Source organism: Hyaena hyaena, unplaced genomic scaffold, assembly GCF_003009895.1.
Source record: "Hyaena hyaena isolate Hyena2069 unplaced genomic scaffold, ASM300989v1 scaffold_2484, whole genome shotgun sequence".
Lineage (NCBI taxonomy): Eukaryota > Metazoa > Chordata > Mammalia > Carnivora > Hyaenidae > Hyaena > Hyaena hyaena.
This window is the reverse complement of record NW_024083117.1, coordinates 2,509-28,048: the sequence shown is the minus strand read 5'-3', so window position 1 is coordinate 28,048 and position 25,540 is coordinate 2,509. Positions and strand designations below refer to the sequence as shown.

General features: G+C 33.5%; 1 long non-coding RNA gene and 1 other non-coding gene across 2 annotated transcripts; one reads left to right on the top strand and one right to left on the bottom strand.

The window, feature by feature from the left end:
- Nucleotides 1-2,992: 2,992 nt before the first annotated feature.
- On the top strand, nt 2,993-3,099 carry LOC120227548. Its single transcript, XR_005527277.1, has one exon. It is a non-coding gene; the product is annotated as a U6 spliceosomal RNA (small nuclear RNA).
- A 12,015-nt stretch (nt 3,100-15,114) lies between these two features.
- LOC120227547 lies at nt 15,115-25,139 on the bottom strand. The gene is made up of 2 exons (XR_005527276.1): nt 25,029-25,139; nt 15,115-15,300 (listed from the first exon to the last, which is right to left on the bottom strand). It is a non-coding gene; the product is annotated as an uncharacterized LOC120227547 (long non-coding RNA).
- Nucleotides 25,140-25,540: the final 401 nt, after the last annotated feature.

The window sequence follows — 25,540 nt, the reverse complement described above, 5'->3', positions numbered from 1 at the left end:
GTTTCTTACAAAACTAAACATACTCTTATATGATTCAGCAGTCATGCTTCTTACTATATTTAACTTAAGGAAGTGAAAACTTATGTCCACACAAAAACTGTACACAGATGTTTATGGTAGCTTTTATTCATAACTGCCAAACTTAGAAGTTACTAAGATGTCCTCCAGTAGGTAAATAATAAATAAACTATACTACATCCAGATAATGGAATATCATTCACTGCTAGAAAATGATCTATCAAGCCTTGAAAAGACAAGGAGGAACCTGAAATGCATATTACAAAGTGAAGGAAGGTCCTGAAAAGTTACATACTGTACTATTTCAAATATATGACATTCTAGAAAAAGGCAAAACAATACAAAAAAATTAAAAGATTGGCAATTGTCAAGGGTGAGAAGTGGTAAAAAGACAAATCGGCAGAACACAGGATGTTTAGGTCAGGGAAGATTCTCTGTATGATATAAAGATGAATATACATCATTAAACATTTGTCCAAACCCATAGAATGTACACCACCACAAGTGAATCCTAAGGTAAACTATAAACTTTAGGTGATTTATGATGTGTCAATGTAGGTTCATTCTTTGTAGAAAAGTGTACCTGTCTGATGAATTATGTTGATAATGTGGGAGGATATGCATCTGTGGGAGGAGAGGATGTATAGGAAATTTCTGTACTTTTCTCTCAACCTTGTTGTAAACTAAAACTTTTCTAAAAAATTGTCTTACTTAAAAAAAATAAGCAAGACACAAGTATATGCTGCCAATTAATAGACTCACACATAGGCTGAAAGTGAAGAAATGGAAAAAGATATTCCATGCAAATGGAAAGCAAAGACAAGCAGGGGTAGCTATACTTCTATCAGACAAAATAGACTTCATGTCAAACTTGTAATAAGAAAAAAAGGTGATCATTATAAAATGATAAAAGTATTAATTCATCAAGAGAATAAAATAATTATGAATACATATGCACCCAATATTGAAGCATCTAAATATATAAAGCAAATGTCAACAGCTCCTAAGGGAAAAATAGACAGAAATTCAATAATAATAAAGGACTTTAAACAATGAATAGATCATCCAGACCAAAAATCAATAAGGAAACAGTGTACTTGAAATATGTTTCAGACCAAATGGAGCTAACTGACATTCATAGAACATGCCGTCCAATAGCAACACAATATATTCTTCTCAAGCACAATGGAATATTCTCTAAGAAAAGTCATATGTTAGATCACAATATAAATCATATGTTAGATCACAATACAGAAATCATATCACACAGCTGTTCTGATCACAATAGTATGAAAACAGAAAGTAATAACAGGAATAAAACTAAAAATCGAATCACAAAATATGGAAATAAAACAATATATTCCTGAACAACCAAAGGGTGAAAGAAGAAATCAAAAGGGAAATATCTTGAAAGCAACAAAATGGAAATATACCATACCAAAACTAATGGGATGCAACAAAAGTAAATCTAAGAAGGCAGTTAATGCAATAAATGTTATATTAATAAAAAGAAAGATCTCAAATAAAATCCTAAGTTTATACTTCAAAAAACCAGTTGGCAAAAGGAAGAAAATACAACAGATCAGAGGAGAGATAAATGAAATAGAGAATAGAAAAGCAATAGAATAGATCAATGAAACTAAGAGTGTTTTTTAAAAAAATATAAACAAAATAGACAAATCTATAGGTAGGTTAATTATGAAAAAAACAAAGCTGGGAGATACAAATAAAGTCAGCAATAAAAGAAGAAACATTACAACTGATACCACAGAAAAACAAAGCATCATGAGATGTTATTACAAACAATTATATACCAACAAATTAAATAAATTCCTAAGAATATACAGCCTATCAAGCCTGAATATTGAAGAAACAGAACATCAGAACAGACCGATAATGAGAAAGGAAATGGAATCAGTAATTATAATAAACAAGTCCAGGACCAGATAGTTTCACAGGTGAATTCTATTGAATAGTCAAAGAATTAATACCCCACAATAAACAAAAGTCCAGGACCAGATAGTTTCACAGGTGAATTCTATTGAATATTCAAAGAATTAATACCAGTCCTTCCTGAACAGAAGAGGGAAGACTCCCAAACTATTTTTTGAGGCCAGCATTACCCTTATACCAAAACCAGTTAAGGACATTAAAAGAAAAGAAAATTACAGCTTAATATCCCAGATGAATATGCATGCAAAAATTCCTCAACAAAACACTAGCAAATCTAATTCACTAGCATGTTAAAATAATCATATACCATGATCAAGTGGGATTTGTCATTCAGATTCAAGAATCATTCAACACACACAAATTCATGAATGTGATACACCACATTAACAAAATAAAGGATAAAAATTATATGATCATATCAGTATATGTAGAAAAGCATTTGACAAAATTTAGTATCCCTTCCTCATAAAATCTCTCAATATTTAGGTAGAGAGGGAATGTACCTCAACATAATAAAGGCCATATATGACAAGTTTAGACACCTAACATCATACTTAATGGTGAAGGGCTGAAAGTTTTTCCTTTATGATCAGGAACATGACAAGGATGCTTACTTCTGTTCAATATAATAGTGGAAGTCCCACCAGAGAAATTCAGCAAGAGAACGAAATGAATGATAGGCATCCAAGTTAGAAAGAAAGAAGTAAAATTGTCTCTGTTTGTAGATGACATGATCTTACCTAGATCCACTAAAATCTGTTAAAAATAATAAAGCATTAAATAGAGATGCTCAATACAAAATCAACATACAAAAATCAGTTGTACAAAAATCTGAAGATACAAATAAATGCAAAGATATCCACTGTTCATGAATTGGAAATATTAAAATTGTTAAACTCTCCATACTACCCAAAGCAGTGCACAAATTGAATATAATTCCTTTTGAAATTTCAATAGCATTTTACATAGAAATATAAAAACCAACAACAATTCATATGTAAACCACAAAGGAGCTCAGATAGTACTCACTTCAGCAGCACAAAGAATAAAATTGGAATGATACAGAGAAGATTAGTGTGGCCCCTGTGCAAGGATTACACACATATTTGTGAAGTGTTTCAGATTTTTAATTATTGAATCACTATACTGTACACCTGAAAGTAATATAACACTATTATGTTAACTCTGCTGGAATTAAAAGAAAAAAGAGCCCAGATAGCTCAAGCAATCTTGAGCAAGAAGAACAAAGTTGGAGGCATCACACTTATTGATTTCAAATTATATTACAAAGTTATAAAATCAAAACACTATGGTACTAATTTAAAAACAGATATTTAGACCATTGAAACAGAATAAAAAGCCCAGAAATAAACCCATGCATATGTATTCAACAAATCTTTGACAAAGTTGCCAAGAATATACAATGTGGAAAGATAATTTCTTCAATAAATGATTTTGAGAAAACTAGATATCCACATGCAAAAAAAGAAGGATGCATATTTCACACTACACATAAAATTTAACTGAAAATGGATTAAAGTTTTAAATGTAAGACCTGAAAACCATAAATCCTAGAAGAAAACACAGGGGAAAACTACATGACATTGCACCTGGCAATAATTTGGGGGGGGAGGGGGATATGACACCAAAAGCACAGATAACAAAAACAAAAATAAATGAAGAGGACAGTATGAAACTTAAAAGTTTTTGCGTAACCAAACAGTGAACAAAATGAAAAGACAGCTTATGGAATGGGAGATAGTATTTTCAAAACATATGTCTCATAAGAGATTAATATCCAAAATACATAAAGAACTCATACAACTAAACAGCAAAAAAAATCCAAATAAGTCAATTTAAATAAAAGAAAAGGACCTGAATATTTTTATAACAAAGATGCATAAATAGACAACATGTGCGTAAAAGATGCTCAACATCACTATTCACAAGAGAAGCATACATCAACACTACAGTGGGATACTACAGTGAGATATTACCTCATACTAATAGTATGACTATTGCCAAAAGTCTAAGTTAAGTGTTGACAAGGAAGTAGAGAAAAGGAAGAACTTGTATGCTATTGGTGGGAATGTAAACTGGAATGGCAATTATAGAAAACAGTATGGAGTTTCCTCATAAAGTTAAAAATGTGTCATACGATCCAGAAATCTCACCTATGAGTATACAGCTAAAGAAAATAAAGTCACTATGTCAGACTGGTATCTGTACTCTGAGTTCATTACAGCATTATTCTCAGCGGCCAAGATACAGAACCACTTAAGTGCACATCAACAGATATATAAAATATGATATACATATATAATGAAATATTATCTGGCTTTAAAAAAATGGAAATCCAGGAGTGGCTGGGTGGCTCAGTCGATTAAGTGTCCAACTTCAGCTCAGGTCATGATCTCACAGCTCCTGAGTTGGATTGGGCTATGTGCTGACAGCTCAGAGTCTGGAACCTGTTTTGGATTCTGTGTCTCCCTCCGTCTCTGCCCCTCCCCTGCTTGTTCGTTCGTTCTTTCTTTCTTTCTTTCTTTCTCTCTCTCTCTCTTTCTCTTTCTTTCTTTCTTTCTCTCTCTCAAAAATATATAAACATTAAAAATTTAAAAAAAGGATATTCTGCCATTTGTGACAACATGAATGCACCTGGAAGACACTATGTTAAGTGTATAAAGTCAGGCACAGAAAGACAAATACTACATGATCTCACTTTAAAATGGACTTCAAAAATAATTGAACTCAAAGTAACAGGGTGGAGTACTGGTTACAGGGTCTGAAGAGTTGGAAGAAATAGTAAGATGTTATTCAGAGGCTAAAAACCTGTGGCTAGATGATGAATGAGTTCTGGGCACCCAATATACAGCATGACTATAGTTAATAATAATGTATTATACACTTGAATTTGCTAGGAGAGTAGATCTCAAGTGTTTTTATCACAAAGAAAATTATAACTATAAGAGGTGATGAATATGTTCACTAGCTTAACTGTGGTAATCATTACACAATGTATATGTACATTCAAAACATCATGTTGTACAACTTAAATGTATACAATTTTTATTTGTCAATAATACCTTAATAAAGCTGAAAAAATCTGCATAGCAAGACCCGCCTTGGCATCTCACTTAACCAGTCCCGAAATGACTGTTTCTAATGCACTAAAATAGAGACTTGGTGATATATTGCTCAAACATCTGCAGCTGGTAGGTATCTTTTCAAAACTTCACCTCTGATTTAAACCCTATGCTTTCCAAAAATCAGTCATATTTCACCCCCAAACTGATATTAGTTTTCTGTTTATTTTTATGTATATAATTTATAGGAGTATCATTAAAAACTAATGAAATATAAGTAGAAAAAAGTAGTAAGAGATTTAGTGATATTTTATATTCAGATTACTATATTTTAAATTCTTAATTTTATTCAAAAGAAACTAAAGCAATAAATTGTATCTCATCCATTAATGAGTATTATGTAAGCAAGAGTTTCCCGAATACCACCCTAGGGACTTGCATTTAAAGAAAAGCTTTGGCTTTATATTTAAAGTGTGATGAATAAATGTGAATTTATATGTTAAATTAAAATAAAATATTCAACTATGGTATGTATTTTAATACAAGTTCTCTCTTTTATCGATGTTGTTTCAATTAAACAATTAATTGTGGGCCCTGATCACTTAAGATAAGAGGGCTTTCTAATGTCTGAAGAATGTATTGCCCAAGCAGCCAGGATTATTGCTGGACTAACAGCACAGCCTTCAGCTCTCTGTCCTCTCTGGAGATCTCCCTTGGCCAAAGAGAGCTGCCCTGACACTAGAATCTAATGACTGGTTATTTTGCCAATATAAAAGCCCCACTTCCTCATTCCACTTTGGGAAACTCTCAAAGGTCATCCCAGCTTTAGAGCTCTCTCTGGGATTAACTGAGCTCTTACTGAGACTGCATCATAGACAAATCTCTCCCCAGCTCAGAACTGCTTCCTCTGTTCTCTCTTGATTCTGAAGGCATGTTCCAATAAACATCCTGATCTTTAATGTGTGTGTGAGTCTGCTTCCTGTGAATCTCACAAGAGGCTTAATCTGGCTTTCAAAGAGCATCTAACCACTTGCAGCCTGCCTGAGAATCAATGTCAAAGTTGAAGATCTGACTTAAAAACAATCCAGAGATACAGTCCCTGCTTTCTTTCTATCCCTTTCTCACTTTCAAATCCTCTCTCCATGCCTCCTCTTTGGGTGGAGGCCCACAAAAATGGATATCTGATATGTTACTTTAATATACTATAACTTTCATTATATCCCATTACTCTATCATTGTAATTAATAACTATAATATGGTAATATCCACTGCTGCAATACATGGACTCACAAATTTATATTTCAAACCCAGTAGAAGTTCATTTCTTGCTCGTTTACTAATAGTCACTAGGTAAACAAGTTGGCATGGAGCCTTCTTCCACACAGTTATTTAGAAGTTTCTGCTATTTTCACCAAATGTTTTCCAAGGTTCCTCTAAGAGATGGCTTCACTGCAAGCAACAAGAAAGGAAAATAGTATATGCAGGGAGAGTTGTGGAGGTATTTGGAGACCACACTTGAAAATGATGTACCTCACTTTCACTGAGTGCTCAGTTTGAGGCCAAACCAAACTGCAAGTAAGAGTGTAGAAATGTAGTCTTCCTGAACATCCAGTAAGAAGAACACAGATTTGGGGCTCCTGTGTGGCTTAGTCGGTTGAGCGTCCGACTTTCGCTTGGGTCATGATCTCACGGTTCGTGGGTTCGAGCCCCGCATCGGGCTCTGTGCTGACTGCCAGCTCAGAGCCTGGAGCCTCTTTCAGAGTCTGTGACTCCCTCTCTCTCTGACCCTCCCCTGCTCACGCTGCCTCTCTCTCTCTCTCTCTCTCTCTCTCCTAGAAATAAAAAAAAAAAAAAAAACAAAAAAACATTAAAAGAAGAACACAGATTTTGTTGAGCAGGTCTGTCACAATAGGGTTATCCAAAAGCTTCATGTCCTAGGACACAATGGGTTAATTCTCGATACTCAGTTCTTCCTGGGACTTGTATATGATCGATGAATTTGAATTCTTCTTCTGTTAGACCTTCTCTGTATGAGCATTTAATGTGATTGATGCTGTTGATTTCTTTTATGTTCTTACCTTTTCTGTATTTATCTAGGTTACTCCCTATTCCTTATATCACTCTTGACTAACACATATAAGAGAGAAATGTGTGCGTATTTACTTTTAAGCAGTTTTAGTGAAGTATAATTTATACACAAAGAACTTCACATACTTAATGTTTACAATTTGATGAATTTGGATATATGTAAATACACATGTTACTGTCACCACAATAAAGGTAATAGACTTATCCAACACCTCTCAGAGTCTCCTAAATAGGACACCAAAAGCACAGGCAACAAAGGCAAAAAGAGACAAGAGACAAAGAGATATCACACTAAAATTTTTTGCATGGCAAAGGAAACAATCCAAAGAATGAAAAGGCAACGTACAGAATGGCAGAAAATATTTGCAGACCATATATCTGATAGTGGACTAATTCCCAAAATATATAAGTAGCTCCTACAACTCAGTACCAAGAAAAACACAAGCAATCTATTTAAAAAATGGGCAAAGGATTTGAACTTTTTCCAAAGATGATATATACATAAGCCAACATGAACATGAAAATTGCTCAATCATTAATTATCATAGAAATACAAATCAAAACTACAATGAAATGTCACCTCATACCTGTTAGGATAGCTATTATTTATTTATTTATTTATTTATTTATTTATTTATTTATTCATTCATTCATTCATTTTTAAAGAGAGAGACAGAGTGCACACAAGCATGAATGGAGAAGGGCAGATGGTGAGGGAGTGAGAGAATCTTAAGCAGGCTCCATGCTCAGCACAGAACCCAAGGCAGGGCTCAGTCTCATAATGGTGAGATCATGACCTGATACTTAGCTGACTGACCTACTCAGGTACCCTTAGGATAGCTATTATTAAAAAAAATATGTGTTGGTGAGGTTGTGAAAAATTAAGAACCCCTGTACAGTGTTGGCAGAAATATAAAATGCCACAGCAGGGATGCAAAACACTATAGATATTCCTCAAAAAATTAAAAATGGAAATACCAAATGATCCAGCAATACCACTTCTGGATATTTCAAAACAATTGAGGTTAGCATCTCCAACAGATATCAGCACTACCATGTTTATTGTAGCATTATTGACAATAGTCAATATAGGGGAACAAACCAAGAGTCCACTGAGAAATAAATAGATAAAGAAAATGTGGTAATGGATATACAGTAGAACATTAGTTAGCCTTAAAAAATTCTGCCATTTGCAACAACATTCATAAATGTGGAGAACATCATGCTAAGGGAAATAAGCATCACAGGACAAATACCGCATGATTCCTTTTATGTGAGGCCATAATTTTTATAAGTAGAAAATACAAAAGTGGTTGCTGAGGGATGTTGGGTTGGGGAAATTGGGAGTTGCTGTTTAATGGGTATAAAGTTTCAGTTATACTAATTGAATAAATTCTATACAACATTATATATTTCAAAATTTGTTAAGAGTGTAGATGTCACATTAAATGTTCTTACCAAACACAAAACAAAACAAAGGGAATATGTGTGCATTTTAGAGTCATATCTTTAACAAAATTCATGTATACATTTCCACAGAAATGCACAATCACACATTATCAGCATTTTATGAAGAATAAAGGAAACAGAAACTGCATATATCGATACCAGTCATCGTTCTAGGCTCTTCAGTTATATTTATTCCTCACAACAACATAAAAAGTAAATCTTGTTATGATTATGTTAGAGAGAAAGAAATTTACGGTCAGAGATAATCATCCCACCCCCACTCAAGGCCAACTAAGTAGTATATAGCAAAATTGAGATTTAAACCACAATTTCTTGTCTACAGAGCATACCTACACTTTTAATCAATAGGTCAGTTGCCTCATAACTGGTGTCTGCTAGAAACTGGAATGGGAATTATGAATAATCATGCTCAATTCAGGTCCAACATCTTAGTAGGAGTATGGTCTTTACTAAACCTAGAAAATCAAAGCTTTGGGGTTAAGATTTCAGTGCTCTATGTTCTCCAGGCACTCTTTTGACTTTCCTTTTTCCCCCTGCCAAATCATTTATGTGCTTTAATCTTCACCTTTAATACTGAAATGGTAATTCTGTAATTCCACCCAAGGAGTTTCTATATGGACCCATAGCAAACATTGGATGCAGGTCATGTATGAGCTGTGTTAAAGAAAACCCATATAAAGTGAAGATATGATATAGCTATTTAATATACTGTGAAATATATGACTTTGTTACAGTGTTAGATCTTTTAAAATTCAATTTTTCACACACACAAATAAAACCAAGTCTTTTGGTCCACAGTCCAGATTTAATGCATCTCTGGCCAAGTAAGTCCTTTCAGAAATGTTTCCCTCTCTTACTATGTCCCTAGATGTCTTTTGGGTTTTTGGTTTTTATACATTATGACAGATTCCATTTAATCTTGTCCACAAACTTGATAAGGCAAATAGGACAGAGTAACAGCCAAAAGAGTAAATTCAAAATGGAAACCAATATATAGAATCACAAATTATAAAATTAGTTAGAAGATTTGGAAAACTTTTGACTGTGAAAAAGAAATAGATTTTTCTTTATATGTCATTTGGTACTTCTTAAACCTAATATATTTATATTTCAATATCAGAAAATAATTCAACTTAATACAATAGAACAAATATTGGTTTACCACTCCACAGATAACATACAAGTCTTACCATAAAGGAGACACTGTCATCTCTCTCTCCAGCATCTTTCCAAATCCCTTTATCTTAAACTTCAAAGTTTATAAGAACTGCTTGTATTTCTCCACATATACCATGATGTTTCTCATACTATTTCTCCCATCTTGAATTTTCCCACATCCAGTAAGGTAATTTAGTTTCCTCATCTATAAAATGAGGATAATAATATCACCTATCTTGTGGCGTTATAATGAGAATATAAAGAGGTAATGTAAAATGCATAGAAAATAACTGGCATATTGAAAATACACAATAAAAATTGTTTTCATAGATAAGGAGCATAATCTGTGCTATAATTTACTTCCCAACAGTTTAGCCAATGACATACTATTAGTATAGAAATCTATTGTATCAAAAAATGTCTTTCAAATTGCTAAAGTCTACTTATTTGAGACATAACTTCTTTGAACCAATTTGCTGGTTGCTAGCAACCTGATAAAAGAGCAAGATAAATAGGATAACACACATATATACTGATAAATTATCTAAACACAAAATAAACTTCAATGTTCTGTCATAAAGGTGCAAAAGCCAGTAAGCATCCAGAAACATAAGGTCATCACTAGTCAGCACACCTCAAGTTAGAGATTGCTACATTTATGGTGACAAATAATTTGATATGTTTAACAAAATCAATAATTTAAGAAGTTCTTTATTTCTGTTTTTCTCCCCTTCTCCTCTGTTTTTCAGAGGACCACACTCTGTCTTTTCCACATCTGATATATTTCAGAAAGAATTATATCCATTCTTAATTTAAAATGAGTGATGTATTACAGAGTTTTAGATCATATATCTATTCAAAGCTGTCAGTTTCCTTTCAGCACTTTTCCTATATTCTAAAAACAAGTTTAAATTAAACATAGATCAACAATAAATCTGCCAGGTGCTGTCTTATTTATGGCACTTTGAGAAGAGATACTGATGTTATTTTATAAGCCAAGATGGATATTTTCTTATTCTTTCAGAATTAAAATTAAAACATTGAAAATATTTTATAGAATTTTATTGACCAAGAAATTTCTATGATTTTGCTAATCTGAGTATTAATCCTTCATGTGTCCCCCACATAAGATACAGGGAAGCATGTTTTGTGTATTATAAGGGAGAAGAGCCTCAATTTTCATGGCCCAAATTTGATAAATATAAAACTATAATATGATTTGAAGATTTAGGAGAGAAAGCCACAGTAGAGGATGATTTAGCCAAATACCTAGGACCTGATCTATTCCAGATATGTTATCTCTAAAAGTTTAGATGATTTAACTCCCAAAGCTGAATGATCAAAACAATTAGTATAGCATGATAAAAATTATAACAATCAAACAGCAGTTGTGCATTTATATTTAAATGCAACCTACACACACATTACCATTGATTTCTAAAAATGTTCTCTTTCAAAGCTGTATAAATGTCCAAGAGTCCTCACAACTCACTACAATCATTCATTATTATTTGTACTACCTGACCATATTGTTCTGTTTGATTCTTTGTGACAACAATATGAGGTTATCTGCTGTGTCTGTCCATTTTCTACTTTGAATAGCTGTGTCTGTTGTGATTATCTATGACTACTTACCTCTGTATGCTGGGTATGTGGGAGGCAAACAACTTCTCTCTTTATTCCATAGGAACCCAATTGAGATAAACCATAGTAGAGGCACCAAACTTAAGAATTCTCATCCACACTTGAACCCAATTTATTTGATGAGATCCTGGAATTTGAGCATGATGTGGTAACAGAATGTGGCATTTGGAGAGAAATTGGAGGGGATAAGTGTATTCTGAATATAGGTAAATATTAAAATATAAATATTAAAGTAAATAAATGACAAAAAAAGATCCATAGCTGTAATATCACATATATGGACAATCTGATTTTAAAATTTATAATGGGTGTGGGGTGCCTGGGTGGCTCCATTGGTTAAGCGTCTGACACTTGGCTTCAGATCGGGTCATGATCTTGCAGTTCATGAATTCAAGACCCACGTTGGGCTCTATGTTGACAGTGTGGAGCCTGCTTGTGATTCTCTCTCTCTCCCTCTCTTTCTCTCTCTATCAAGTTAAATAAATGAAAACTTTAAAAAATAAAATAAAATTTATAATCGATGTAAAAGGCCAAAAATGACAAAGAAAATTTTAAAAAGTAATTATAAAATTATTAGCACATTTATAACTGGGGATATCAAAATTCATTATAAAGCTTCAGCAAGGAAAGCTGAGTGATTTTCACATACAATAAACAAATAGAACAGTAGGATAGAATAAAGTGTCTAGAAATAGACCACCCATATACAGACACTTAATTTTTGAAATAAAGAAAGATGGTACAAATGAAAGTTCAGAATATGTTGATAGATTTAACTCTAAATATATAATGCAAATGGACTAATCTTTAAAATAATGAATTTCTGGGTAGGATAAAATAAAATCCAATTATATGCTATTTTAAAGAGACACCTCTAAAGTAAAACATTTATATAGGCTTATAGTAAAAAGATAGAAAAAGATATGCCCAGTAAATTTTAAGCAAGAGAAGTATATATCACTATATTTATATGAGAAAAAATAGAATTCATGGGTAAATTAAAGCATTGCTGGAGATAAAGAAGGTTAATTTATTGTAATAAAAGGATTGATTCCCCCAGGAAACTATAATCATGTTAACATGTGTTAAATCATGTTACATAGTTAAACACTATTAGGAAAAGTGTACAGAATTAAAACAAACAGATCTACAATGATGGTAGAGAATTTTTAACAGAGTTGATAGCATAAGCCAAAATAAACAAACAAAAAACCCACAAAAGGATAGAGATATGAAAGACATAAACATTTGACCTAATTGGCTCTTACAACACACATTAACAAACAATAGCAGAGTGCATATTCATTTCAGGAACACACAGAACTTTCACAAAGTTGATCATATACTAGGCCATATAGGAATACTCAACATATTTTTCTTTTTTTAAAAGTTTATTTATGTACTTATTTTGAGAGAGAGAGTCAGTGTATGCACTCAAGAGGGGTCAGGGAGAGAGAGAGAGAGAGAGAGAGAATTCCAAGCAGACTCTAAACTGTCAACACAGAGCCTAATGCAGGACTTGATCTCACCAACCATGAGATCATAATCTGAGCCAAAATTAAGAGTTGGACCCAAGTGACTGAGCCACTCAGGCACCCTCAATACTGTGAAACAATGACATAGTTCTCTGACCACAGTGTAAATTAACTTAAAAATAAAAAAAGGTAAATAAAAAATACTAAACTTATAAAATTGGAAGCCTACTTCTAAATAAACTATGGGTCAAAAAAGAATTCAGAGAAGCAGTAAGAAAGTAGTTTGAACTGAATATTAACAAAATATGATATATCGAAACTTGGACAATATAGCCAAAATAGAAGTTTGAAATGTAGACTTGAAAGTGATTAGGAAAAAAGCTAAAAATTAATGAGCTAAGCCATGTATCTTTCTTAATAAATTTAAAAGAAATTTTTTAAAAAGTAGGAAAAGTAAGTCAAATAAATTTGAAGATAAGATAGGTAAGAGCAGTTAGAACCTATCCATCTTAAGTATTCCATTCAAAGAGGACAGAATGCTTTATGAGGCTAGCATTGCCCTGACAACAAACCAGACAAAGATACTACAAAGTTATGGGCCTATATTCCTGATGAACATAGATACAAAAATCCTCAACAAAATAGTAAACCAAATTCAACAATACACAAAAAGGGTCATATGCCATAATCAAGTGGGATTTATTCTAGGATGTAAAAATTGCTTAACATCTGCAAATCAATTAATGTGATATACCACATTAACAAAAAGAAAGATAAACATCATATGATCATTTCAACAAATGCAGAAAAATCACCTGACAAAATTCAACATCTATATTATAAAAACTCTCAAGAGAGTCACTATAGAGGGAACATACCTCAACATAAAATAGGTCATATATGATAATCCCACACTTAACATCATACTCAATGGTGAAAAGCTGAACACTTTTCTTCAAAAATCAGAAACAATACAAGAATGTTAATTTCTTTCAAAATAGTATTAGAAGTACTACAATTAGGCAGGAAGAAGATATAAAAGGCATTCGAACTGGAAAGGAAGAAGTAAAAGTCACTATTTACAGATGACATGATACTATATATAGACAACACTATAAACCCCATCAAAAAAAATGTTAGAACTAATAAATTTAGTAAAGTCACTGGACACAATATTAACATAGAGAAATCAGTTGCTTTCCGATATACTAGTACGCTATCAGAAAAAGAAATTAAGAAAATAATCCCATAAATAAATTTAACCAAGGAGGTAAAAAGACTTGTATTCTGAAAACCATAAGACACTAATGAAAGAAATTGAAGATGACACAAATAAACAAATAGATATCCCGTGTTCATGGATAAAATAAAAATAAAATGTCCACACTGCCCAAAGTGACCTATGGAATTCTTTATGAAAATACCAACAACATTTTTCACAGAACTAAACAAAATATTCTGAAATTGTATGGAACCACTAAAGACCCCAGACAACCAAAGCAATCTTGAGAGAGAAGAACAAAGCTGGATGTATCATTCTGTCTGATTTCAAAACATACTGCAAAGCTAGAGTAATCAAAACAGTATGATACTGGCACAAAAACAGACAAATAGGTCTCTGGAATAAGAAAGAGAATGCAGAAAAACCCTATAAATATATGGTCAATTAATCTATGACAAAGGAGGGAAGAATATGCAATGGGGGGAAAACAGTTCTTCAATAAATGATGTTTGAAAAACTGGACAGCTACATGTAAAGAATAAAACAGGACCACTATCTTACACCTTGTTACTGTATATACACTTGTGCAATGCCATGATCCCCCTGTACCCATGTATCAGCTGGATTTAATCAATATTTGTTTCTGGGCATTTACATTGTTTTTCTTATTTATTTTACATGAGCACCCTTATGATCCAATCTCTTATTATTTCCATAAAATAAATTTCTAGAAGTCAGTTTGCTGGATCATAACATACTCAAAATGTTAAGGCCTAAAACAAAGAGAGTTTTCATCATAATTTTGACAGCAGTACAACAAAGGTAAATTTATTATTCATATACTGGTACTGGGTTTTGTTCCATATAAACTTTATTTAAACTCTGATCTGAAAGATTTGGTTATCTAAATTAGACACAGTCTCAACAATTCCAGAAGTTCCAATGAGAGTTCAGACTTGGTTGCTTGCCAAAAAGAAGGAAGTGCTAAAAAAAATCCAAAGGCTTTTTACTATAAAATATTATAGCTCCAGAATTTACTGACTGGATCTTTAAGGATTTATGTTATCACACTTGCTGATGGGAGTGCCAACATCTAAACCAAGTCACGTTCCTTATTGGAACAACACATTTCCACTCTTCTTGCATCATCAGTAAGAAAGTTGTATATTCAGTTTGGCAACCAATTAGGCTAAAAGACATAAAATCAAGTTGGAGAGGGATTAGACATATAGTAATTCTCTCAGTATAAGTTTACTGGGGTAAAAAAAGCTGATATAAATAATCTAAAGATCTTTATTTATCTTGACAGTTCATAAATGGATCACAAGCTATCAGTGCTGAGGCTGTGTAATAGCACAGGACTATGAGTCAGTAACTGATTTTATACCAGAAAGCACAATACACATGTGAGATTGGAGACAACATTACTGATTAGAATGAAGATTAGGAAAGTTCAGCTAAGTCAGAGAGAGAGGCATGCAGATCTCAAAGACTCACCATGCTCCCTTGTGGGTATGTTAGACTTGTTTCTTGTGTAGTAGAATAAACTTAAACTCTGTTCATTTTTTTGTTAGATCAAACTTATTAGATTAATTCCAAATTTCTCCTTTATGTTTTAAATAGGAGTACATTTGTTGTCATGAGCCCTGGGTGCTGTTTGGAAGTATTGAATCACTAAATTGTACACCTGAAACTAACACTGTATGTTAACTAACTGGAATTTAAATAAAAATTTACTGGAATTGAAATAAAAAGTTAAAAAAAAATAAAAGCATACAGAATTCCACCAATAGATATTAGGAGAAGAAAAAGAGAGTTCTAGCTTAAAGAAAACTGTATTTATTTTTAAAATTTTGTTTAACATAAAATAATCAATATCATAATATTAACAACATATAATAATAATATGTAAAAATAAAAAATAAAAATTAAAAATGATATTGAATGGACAGAGGGAAAATTTTAAAAACAAACTTGATCATTAGTTTTCTTTGTATAGGCTGTATACTTACTCATTTTATCGATTTTTTAATTGTAATTTGTATGAAGCTATTCATGAAAATTGCTTGTGATTTTGTAAGCTACTTTCCTCATTAAAGATATCATTATAATCTCTTGTGCATTTATGGAGAAATCTTTTTTCTCATTCTGTGTGATTTGTAAAACACTTGCATAATCATTAATTTAGTCATTCAGCAAACATTTTTTAAATAATGCAGGGTGCCTGACTATATGCAGGGTGCCTGGCTGGCTCACTTAGAAAAGCATGCAACTTTTGATCTTGGGGTCATGAGTTCGAGCTCCCTGTTGGCTATAGAGATTACTTAAAAGAATAAATAAATAAAAAGTTAAAAAAGAAATAAAGAAAAAAAAGAAGATGCTCTAAGTTAAAAAAAAAAAAACCTATTATATGCAAAGGCACAATACTAGAACCTGTGAGAGCCATAGGGAGTTCAACATGCAGTTCCTATGCTCAAGAAAACTATATAATAAAATAGTAAAATATAACCGTGTTTATAAAACAGGCAGTATTAAATACTATGAGAAAGGTATAGATAAAGTACCATGGTTGTTAGAAACATGGATACACCTCAAGCTAAAAAAATCCAGCAGTTTAATGAAGGTGGCATTTGAGTTGAACTTTTAGGATGGTTGGGAGAGGTATACTATAAAGAGACTATAGTGTAATAAAAAGCGTAGGGAATATAAATGCATAACAGTTCATTGAATTCAGAGCATGGGTTGCAAAATGAAAACCATGAAAACCCATGCCTGAAAAGGTAGGAGAATTGGATCACTATCACTTAATCCTCTGCTGGGTGTATTTTGGAATCAGTGTTTCTTGGTCAAAGGAGTAACTTAATCAAAGCCATGTGTTAGAAAACCTGGCAAAATTTCAGAAGTATTTAGGATAAAGTAGGATGCTAAAAGATTGGAAGACAGGCCTTATAAGTCAGAATACTACTGTAGGAAGTCCAGGAAGATAATGACAGTATGAATAAAGAATAAGAAAATGATAGTATGAATGACAGAATGAAGCAGCATATTGACCACTACCAGTAATGTCTTTGATAGTTCTAGACAAAAGATTTGCATCCATTGCCTTTGTCTTATTTAATTGGGAATCTCCTCCCAAGTTTCCTGGGTAGCTTGATGTATACCTTTCTGGCAAGAATTATGAAAATGATTCTTCAACTCCTGGTAGGTTGTTTCTTAGGTATGGAAATTCGCAGTAATTATGAGACAGCTCAGCCCAGAATTATGGGAGCTAGTAGCCTACTTCAGGGCACAGAACAAAGTAAAAGGGCATCAAGGTTAAAGATGCTTCAAGTGGTTGCACTTGAATTACCTCTCAGAGTAACTCTAGAAAGCTTTTTGTGACTTCCTTAATAGTTCCATGCTTTATAATAGCTATATTAGTTTGATATTCAGTTGTGTAAGAACAAGTGATAAGAGGCAGAGGTGCTGAGTGCCTTTGAGGGACATCTCAGAAAATAGATGCTGTGACAAAGGGCAGCTGTTGAGAGTCATTCATGAGGGCTCTAGCCTCTCATTTTCACTCCTCCAACCTTAGCAACTTTCTAAAGGTTCGTTATTTAGAGATCCACGAAAGGCAGCCATAGGGAAAATAACTCACACAATGTTCAGAAAAGATAAAATACTTAAAGGCCTCTACTCCCTAACTACCATCCCAGAATGAATCATCCCTGAGAGAAAGTAGGTAGTACTCACCATCTACTCTAATATTGTATTTGAAGATCAGATAGAAAATATTGGTCTTCCAATGTATTCCTAATTGAGGGGGAGAAGAGTAGTAACTTCCTGCCCTCCTAGGACATAGGGAACTTAGAAGCTCTGAAACTCTGGGGATGTGACATAAGCAAGCTGTAAAAACCTAGATTAATAACTCAGGCTTCAAATTCCTGGTAGGGAGTATGGCTTTGAAAAAAAGGTTAAATGCACATGCATCAAAATATATAGCTGTTTCTTATCAACTGTCATGGATATCTAGCACAGAAATTACTTCTGCCTCGCTGACACATTGCATAACGTGATATAAATATATACACATACACACACATATATTACACATATACACATATGTGTATATACATATACATATATATTATACTTATATATAAATCATGTTATATCTATTTTATCTCTACATCTATTTTTTTATGTATGGAGTGCGTAGGATATTGGAATCAAATTCAGTGCACAGAAGGGTTGGCATAGAGAGGCAAATTCACAGAAAACGCTGAATGGTTACAAAGGGATTTCTCATTCAGGTTGATTTGATTAGCAATTATCTATGAATCTAATTTCTCAAGTAATGTTTCTTTCATCATTTTCCATGGTAGCAAGCTGATGAACACTTCATTTACATTTTTATTAGCCTATAAAGCTTTTCCTGCTTATGCTCTTTTACCTCACCCCAAAAGCAATACTTAATGTTTGATAATAGCTAATAGAACCTATGGCAAAGATTCGAGTCCCCGCCCCGCTCCAATGACACTCAAGCTAATGTCCTCTTGTATCAATCTTACAACTGATACAAGGTACATCTTCTGAAACCATAAAATTACTGATTATGATTCATGGTCTATGATCTTGTTTCAGTCTCTAGACCAAAACCCTAGACAGTAGGAGACTGTCTCCTCACCTTTAAAAAGCAGTATGCTCTGTAGCACATTCAGTAACTAGGACATAGAGGTTCTGGTTTTGACTTCTGAGAAAAACACTTTTTAATGCCACAGGAGATGTAGTGTTCCTAAATCAGGTCTCAGTTTTTAAAGACTATGTACACTAAAGGCTTAGTTTCAGATTTAGCCTTTTGATATGAAGGTATATTAAAGTTTGGCATCACAGAACTACAGATGACTATTCAGACCAATTTAAAGTTAATGCCAACAAATGGTAATTAGAATACCTATCAATCATTAATGGCATTCACTAGGTGATATTTAAACAATAATTTATAATAATGTGCATTAACTGGTATATTTGGCCCTTGCTATGCTTTTTGTACCTGAATTCTAGTAGCTTATGATGTTCATGTAAGATTTGTTTTTCTGCTTGCAAAATTTTGGGAGACACCAGAGACAAGGCAATGGTGCTGGCCACTGTGAATGACATAGTGCTCTCTTTTTTTCTAATTCTGAATGAAGTTCCTAAGGGACTATTGTCTACTCATAGACTGGAGACAGGTCTAATACTTTTTAGTTATAATACTCCTGAGTACATTATCTCTTTAAGACAGAGAGAGAGGGAAAAAGAGAGAGAGTGCACACATTTTATAATTCCAAGCATTCACTTGTTTGTGCCTTTGGGAAGAAAACTAAAGCCATTTTAAAAGAAATAACTTAGAGAGACTTAGAAGCTTCTTGGTAAACAAAACTCTCTCCTGAAACATTCAGATGATTTAGTTAAGAATGAACTGGAACAACATCAATTGCATTTCCTTGAAATCAGAAATGAATTCCAAAATAACTGGGAAGCCTTTTTGAAGCCGTGTTTGGAGAAGTGTTTACAATCTAAAGAAAGGAAGGTAGGATACAATAAATTCAACTATAAAAATAATACTCTCACCTGCACAAACTGTATATGAAATTGTGACTTTCTGTGACGAAGAAAACACTCCCCAACCCCTATACATTACATAGTGTGTCTTCCCAGACATGCTTTTCTATTTGCTATTCAAACAGTTGTCTACAGCTACAGATAATTGATTTGTCTCTTGATAACTTTAGAAACTACTACATGAAATACCACAGTGTAACAGCTTTTAAAAGAATTATTTGACTAACTATAAAGTGTTTTACACTTGGGGGATATGTGATTGTGTGCGTGTGTGTACAATGTATGTGTGTGTTGTATTCTCGCACATATGCATTATACCTCTGTGGATTCTGGTACCCATATACTAAATGCCATATAAACTTATTCTTGAATTAATTAATGTTGCTTTATTTGCATATGTAGCAATGTCTGGGCTTTAACCTGTAAGATATTCAGTTTATGCTTTGTTTTCTGGATATGTTTTTTGTATCTTATGGGTGTAAGCCTATTTTAGCAACCCGTACAAGAGTCAAAAGGGAATAATTGTCCTTTTACGTACAAGAATACAGATTTGAAATAGATGTGAGGTGTGAGTCCTACTCATCTCATCTTATTTATTTATGCTTGGATGACTCTGTAGAAATCATTTAACTTCTCTAATCCTCAGTTTCCTCACTGATAAACTAAACTATCTATCTAACCGGAGAGCCAAGTGACAAATACAAAAGCACTACCAAATGTTAGCTAATATTTTTCATTTTCCATGGTTGAGGGAACATATGACTCATGTGCCCCCTGGATTTAAAGGGGAGAAGAGGATTTAGTTCATTTTTTAGACTGCTGACAGGATCTTAGGCCTTGCATAAAGCAGCATATGCACATATATTGATAGAGGGATAGATTAGGGAGAAATAGAGACACAGGACAACCAATATTTGCCTGTTTTTCAAAGCACAGTAAATCTAAATCTGAGTCTCAAATTGCAATCAGCATGTCTACGAATCCACAGCACATGTTCTCTTCTATTATTGAAGGAGACAGCTGCCTAGTCAATGTAAATTTTATTGTAAAATTGTTTAATAGAATTCACAATTATGGGAGGACGAACACACTTGAGACACTAATGGAAGTGCTGAATTTGATATGTGGAGACAAAGAGGGCTGTCAGACTTATCATCACTTATTGTTGTACAGAGACAGGTGGGCAATAAAAGAAAGTGACTACTAATGAAAGGGAACTCCCACTGATCCACTGCTACCATCTCTGCTAACCAAGAGTGAAAAATAGGAGTGAAATAAGCATCTAAAGTTTTGGTATAAGAAGTAAGAACTATATGTATTTTATCCCACTGTACTCATTGTACTTTCTGCATCATTTGATACCCAGGATCCTTTACTGAAAAACTCCAGACTCCTAATTACTATGATAGTACAATATGTGTGTTTTCCTCATACCACTGTGACCAATGCACCTTTGTCTCTTGGTGGGGCAGTAATTCCTCAAGTCTCTATAGATAGGCTCAGTTTCTGGCTATCTATTAGACCCAATTTACAACTTTCAGCTATTATGGTTTCAAATAGCACCTCCTCACATATAATTTTCAAAAACTTACATTAAACCCCAACTTCTCCATTGAATCCTAGTTGTGTACTTCTAAATGATTAAGGAACATTTCCACTTGAAACTTTGGATGTCACTAGTAGATCAACATGTTGGGGTTAACTGATTTCTTCTCCAAATTGATTTCTTTACTCAATCTTTTATCTCCCTCCATTTAACCATCATATCATCACTCTACAGTCCATAGTAAATTCTTTGTTCAAAGAAATTATCTTCAATACATTATTTATCAAATCTCCAAGCATTCTCTTGCTCAAAAAGTCTCAATGACTCATTTCCAATTAGGGAAAAAAAAAACCCTATTGCCTGTAAGTGTCTTTAAAGAGCAGGAATTTGTTTTATTTATCTTCTTATTCATCTAGTCATGTCTGTAGTACATCATAAACTAAAAAATATGCTCACTGAATTGAATTCAACTCCTTGAAATTTTATTCTGTTTCCTTAGTCTGGTCCGTTCCTAACATCCAAATTTACTTAAATGGACTTTTCACAACCTGTTTATCTATCATTATATTCACTCTCTTCTAAGTGTGTTCACCTCATTCTTACAATTTTTGGGCATGATTCTTTTTTCTCTGTCCAGTTCTCACCACTCCTTAAAGTGCAGCCTGGCTTCAAAACCCCCTTTAATAAATCCTTCCCCAATTCTTTCAGTCCACATTGATTTCTATTCCCAGTGAACTCTTAACACTTCTCATTTTGTGTTGTCATACCTTGCTATGCAATTGGCACATTTCTAATTGTTCCTAATTATCAAACTCACTCTGATCTTTGACTCTTTCCTCTTCCTTCCTTCCATACAAATTTACTTCTGAATTTTTTTATATAATTCTTCCTGTATATTCATTTTTTGAATGTTTATTTATTTATTTATTTTGAGAGAGAGAGAGAGAGAGTGTACACACATGCATGAATATAAGTAGGGAGGGAAGAGGTAGAGAGAGAGAATCCCAAGCGGGCTTCATGCTGCCAGTGTAGAGCCTGATGTGAAGCTCAAACCCATGAACTGCGAGATCATGACCTGAACAGAGAGCAAGAGTTAGACGCTTAACCGACTGAGTCACCCAGATGCCCCTTCCTGTGTTGTTCATTTTGTATGTCCAGCTACACTAAAATACCTTTAGAAGGAAAAGGTATGTCATATTTTCTTTTATCATTCCCATAGTATAGCACTATGCTCTGGAAAAAGTAGAGGTTAAAATATTTATTAAATGAATGAATGAGTATGAGGGGGGAAGAAAATATACTAAGAGTATTTATTGCAATTAATAGCTTTGAAAAAATAATTCAGCGTAAAAAATTTTGCATTTTGAATATGATACTTATAGGTTTTTTAATACCATTTTCTTTTATTATCTGATCTGTAACTTAGTCTCTTAGATAAAAAGAGAATAAAGGTTAATGTATACACATTTGCTTTATGCACCATCAGTAATTGTCTATAAAAGTCATGAAATGTTATACAACAGCTAATGAAGTTGGAGAACCCATGAAAAAAATGCAAGACAAGACTAGAAACCTATGTGGAATTATTTTGGTAATGTTTTCCATAAGGCTGGTAGAATTATATTTCCTTCTACACTATGATTTACAGTAAGAAAATAGATATTTCAATAGAAGAAGAGACCAAGCTCTTAACCACCTTGCTTTTGACCCTCTTATAATTCAGTGCCTGACAAACATATCAGCTCAGCACTAGACAAAAAGGATTTTGTTTTGCAAAACATATTCTGCCATTTTCCCAGCATTAAAATGCTGGATGTATCTCACTGGGACTTAATGTCTGTCCCATAAATTCTTCCACCCAGACTTCTTAAAATTTACCTTGCATTTACTTTATTACTGGCCTCAGTTGGCTTCTTTATGGAAAATATTGATATTTAGGTGATTCTAGTAAAATTTATTTACTCATAAATTAACATAGATTCACTTATAATTACAGTGAATCTCACCAAAAGGATTTATTTGGAGGGAAAATAAGATATAGTAAGGGGTAGAAATGTCAGCATGAAGGAAATTATTTTTTCCTCAATGAAATGTGTTAATATTTATTGAATGTAAGAGGCCTTCAAAGTGACACTGTTAAGAGAAGTAGATTACACCTACTTTATAAGTTTTATGTATGATTTTATGATATGCAGCTCTATTTGCTCACAGTTGGTGTGTGTGTGTGTGTGTGTGTGTGTTGTGTGTAGGAGAGTGTGTTAGCAAAGAAAAAACAATTTAATTTGCAATGTGACTAAAGGGAAAAATAGATAACTATTTAATAATAAAAAAAAAAAAAGGTATCTCAGTTACCACAACTGATAGAGTGTGAGAATCATGGGATTTTGAGAAAAGTGACCAGGATTCCAGATAGGGCTCTTTTTCTCAATGGCTTTGCAATATGTAAAGACAATTACTATACAGGAACAGTGGTTTTATATCTATCAAATGGCAGTGTTGCTAAAAACTATTTGATGAGGATTTGTAAGTAAATTAAATAAGTAATACAAATGAAAGTGCTTTGTATGTATGAAATCAATATTTCAACAATTTAATCTAAGACATGACCCAGAATCCTTCCCATGGTCTTTAAAATACTTTGTGATCTGGTTTTGTAACCATCCACTTGACCCCATCTCCATCACTCTAGCTCTAGCGCCTACCACACAACGTTGGCTCACTCATATCACACAAACATACCTAATTCTTCTCTGCCACAGAGTCTTTGTATGTGCTATCATATATATTTTATGTATAGTTTTACTATATAGTTTACTTTAAATGGTGCCCACTTCACTCTGTTTTCATTCTACCTTGTTTTATTATTTTTCTAGTACTCAGTAGTGACGTTATATATTTTCTTTCCTTTATTGTCTGTCTTATTTCTTTTTTTTTTTTAATTTTTTAATGTTTTTTATTTCTGAGAGAGACAGACAGAGAGACAGAGACAGAGACAGAGTGAGAAAGGGAGGGTCAGAGAGAGAGGGGGAGACACAGAATTTGAAGCAGGATCCAGGCTCTGAGCTGTCAGCAGACCTCAACAAGGGGCTCAAACCCACAAACCATCATGACTTGAGCCAAAGTCGGATGCTTAAGTCCGACTTAAGCCACCCAGGTACCTGTCTGTCTTATTTTCTACAACTAAATTACAAGGAAATGGAGTCTTGTCTATCTTTCCTGCTCCTCCCACTTCAGAGCTAGAACAGTATCTATAGTACAACTGATGCTTAATAAATCAACTAATACATAAGTGAATGAATGGATGAATGATCTTTTAGTGAGTCCTTAGTCTATATGAAGCAATCTGCAAAGTGCTTTAGGTGGATTATTGAATCTAATCATTACAAATAGGCCTATTACTATTTCTATTTTATAGATGAAGAAAACAGAGATGTCATGATGTACAATAACTTGCTTGAGGAAACACAGCAAGTGATGGAAAATGAACTGCCTGACTCCAACATCTCTGCTCTTTTTTTTCTCCCCAAAACCTATGCTCTTAATCACTGCTACACAGTCTGTGTGTTTCCAGCCATTTTTATATTAATTGGTGTTTGATTATATTGTTACAAAACAGACTGAATTGACTACCAAATATATAGCTTTATTTGATCCTCCAAAAAAATGTATGTAGCTGAAAAATTCAGTAGCTAAAAAATAAACCAACTACTAAAAGCCAGCCTTTAAAACAGTTAAGAACAAGAATTAAAAGAGTGAGGCTTGTTACAGGTGACCAAGGTGAGACTTACCTCCAGGTGACCGGCTATTGTAGCAATATGCAGGGCAGTGAGGCCACCATACCCAACCTGCTGTATGTCAGCTCCACTGTGAAGCAGGGAAGTGATCAATTCAGCACTGTCCTGTAAGGAAACACATCTTTAGTGTTACTATTCTACTAATAGCAGGTTTGGACACTGTGCAACAGGATATATTGATTCCCTGACTGTCAGCCAGTTCAGGTGCTCAAAGAAAACCTAAGTGTGATTTCTGGCATAAGAGTACGTGAGACAGCAGAGAGCAGCTCTGAGATGGTTGAAATGTAGGAGCAAATGACAGGGCTATTCAGTTACAATCAATCCTCTATCATTTGACCATGAAAGATAGAAAGGACATTATCTATGGTGAGGTTCTTGCAAAATCAACTCAGTCTTATGTGTAGGTCACTCCAATAAATGTGCTTTCTCCAGTAAATGCAGTATTGGACTGACCACAGTGGATTATAGCATGGAAATTCAGCAATTGTTTCTTCTCTGCATATGTG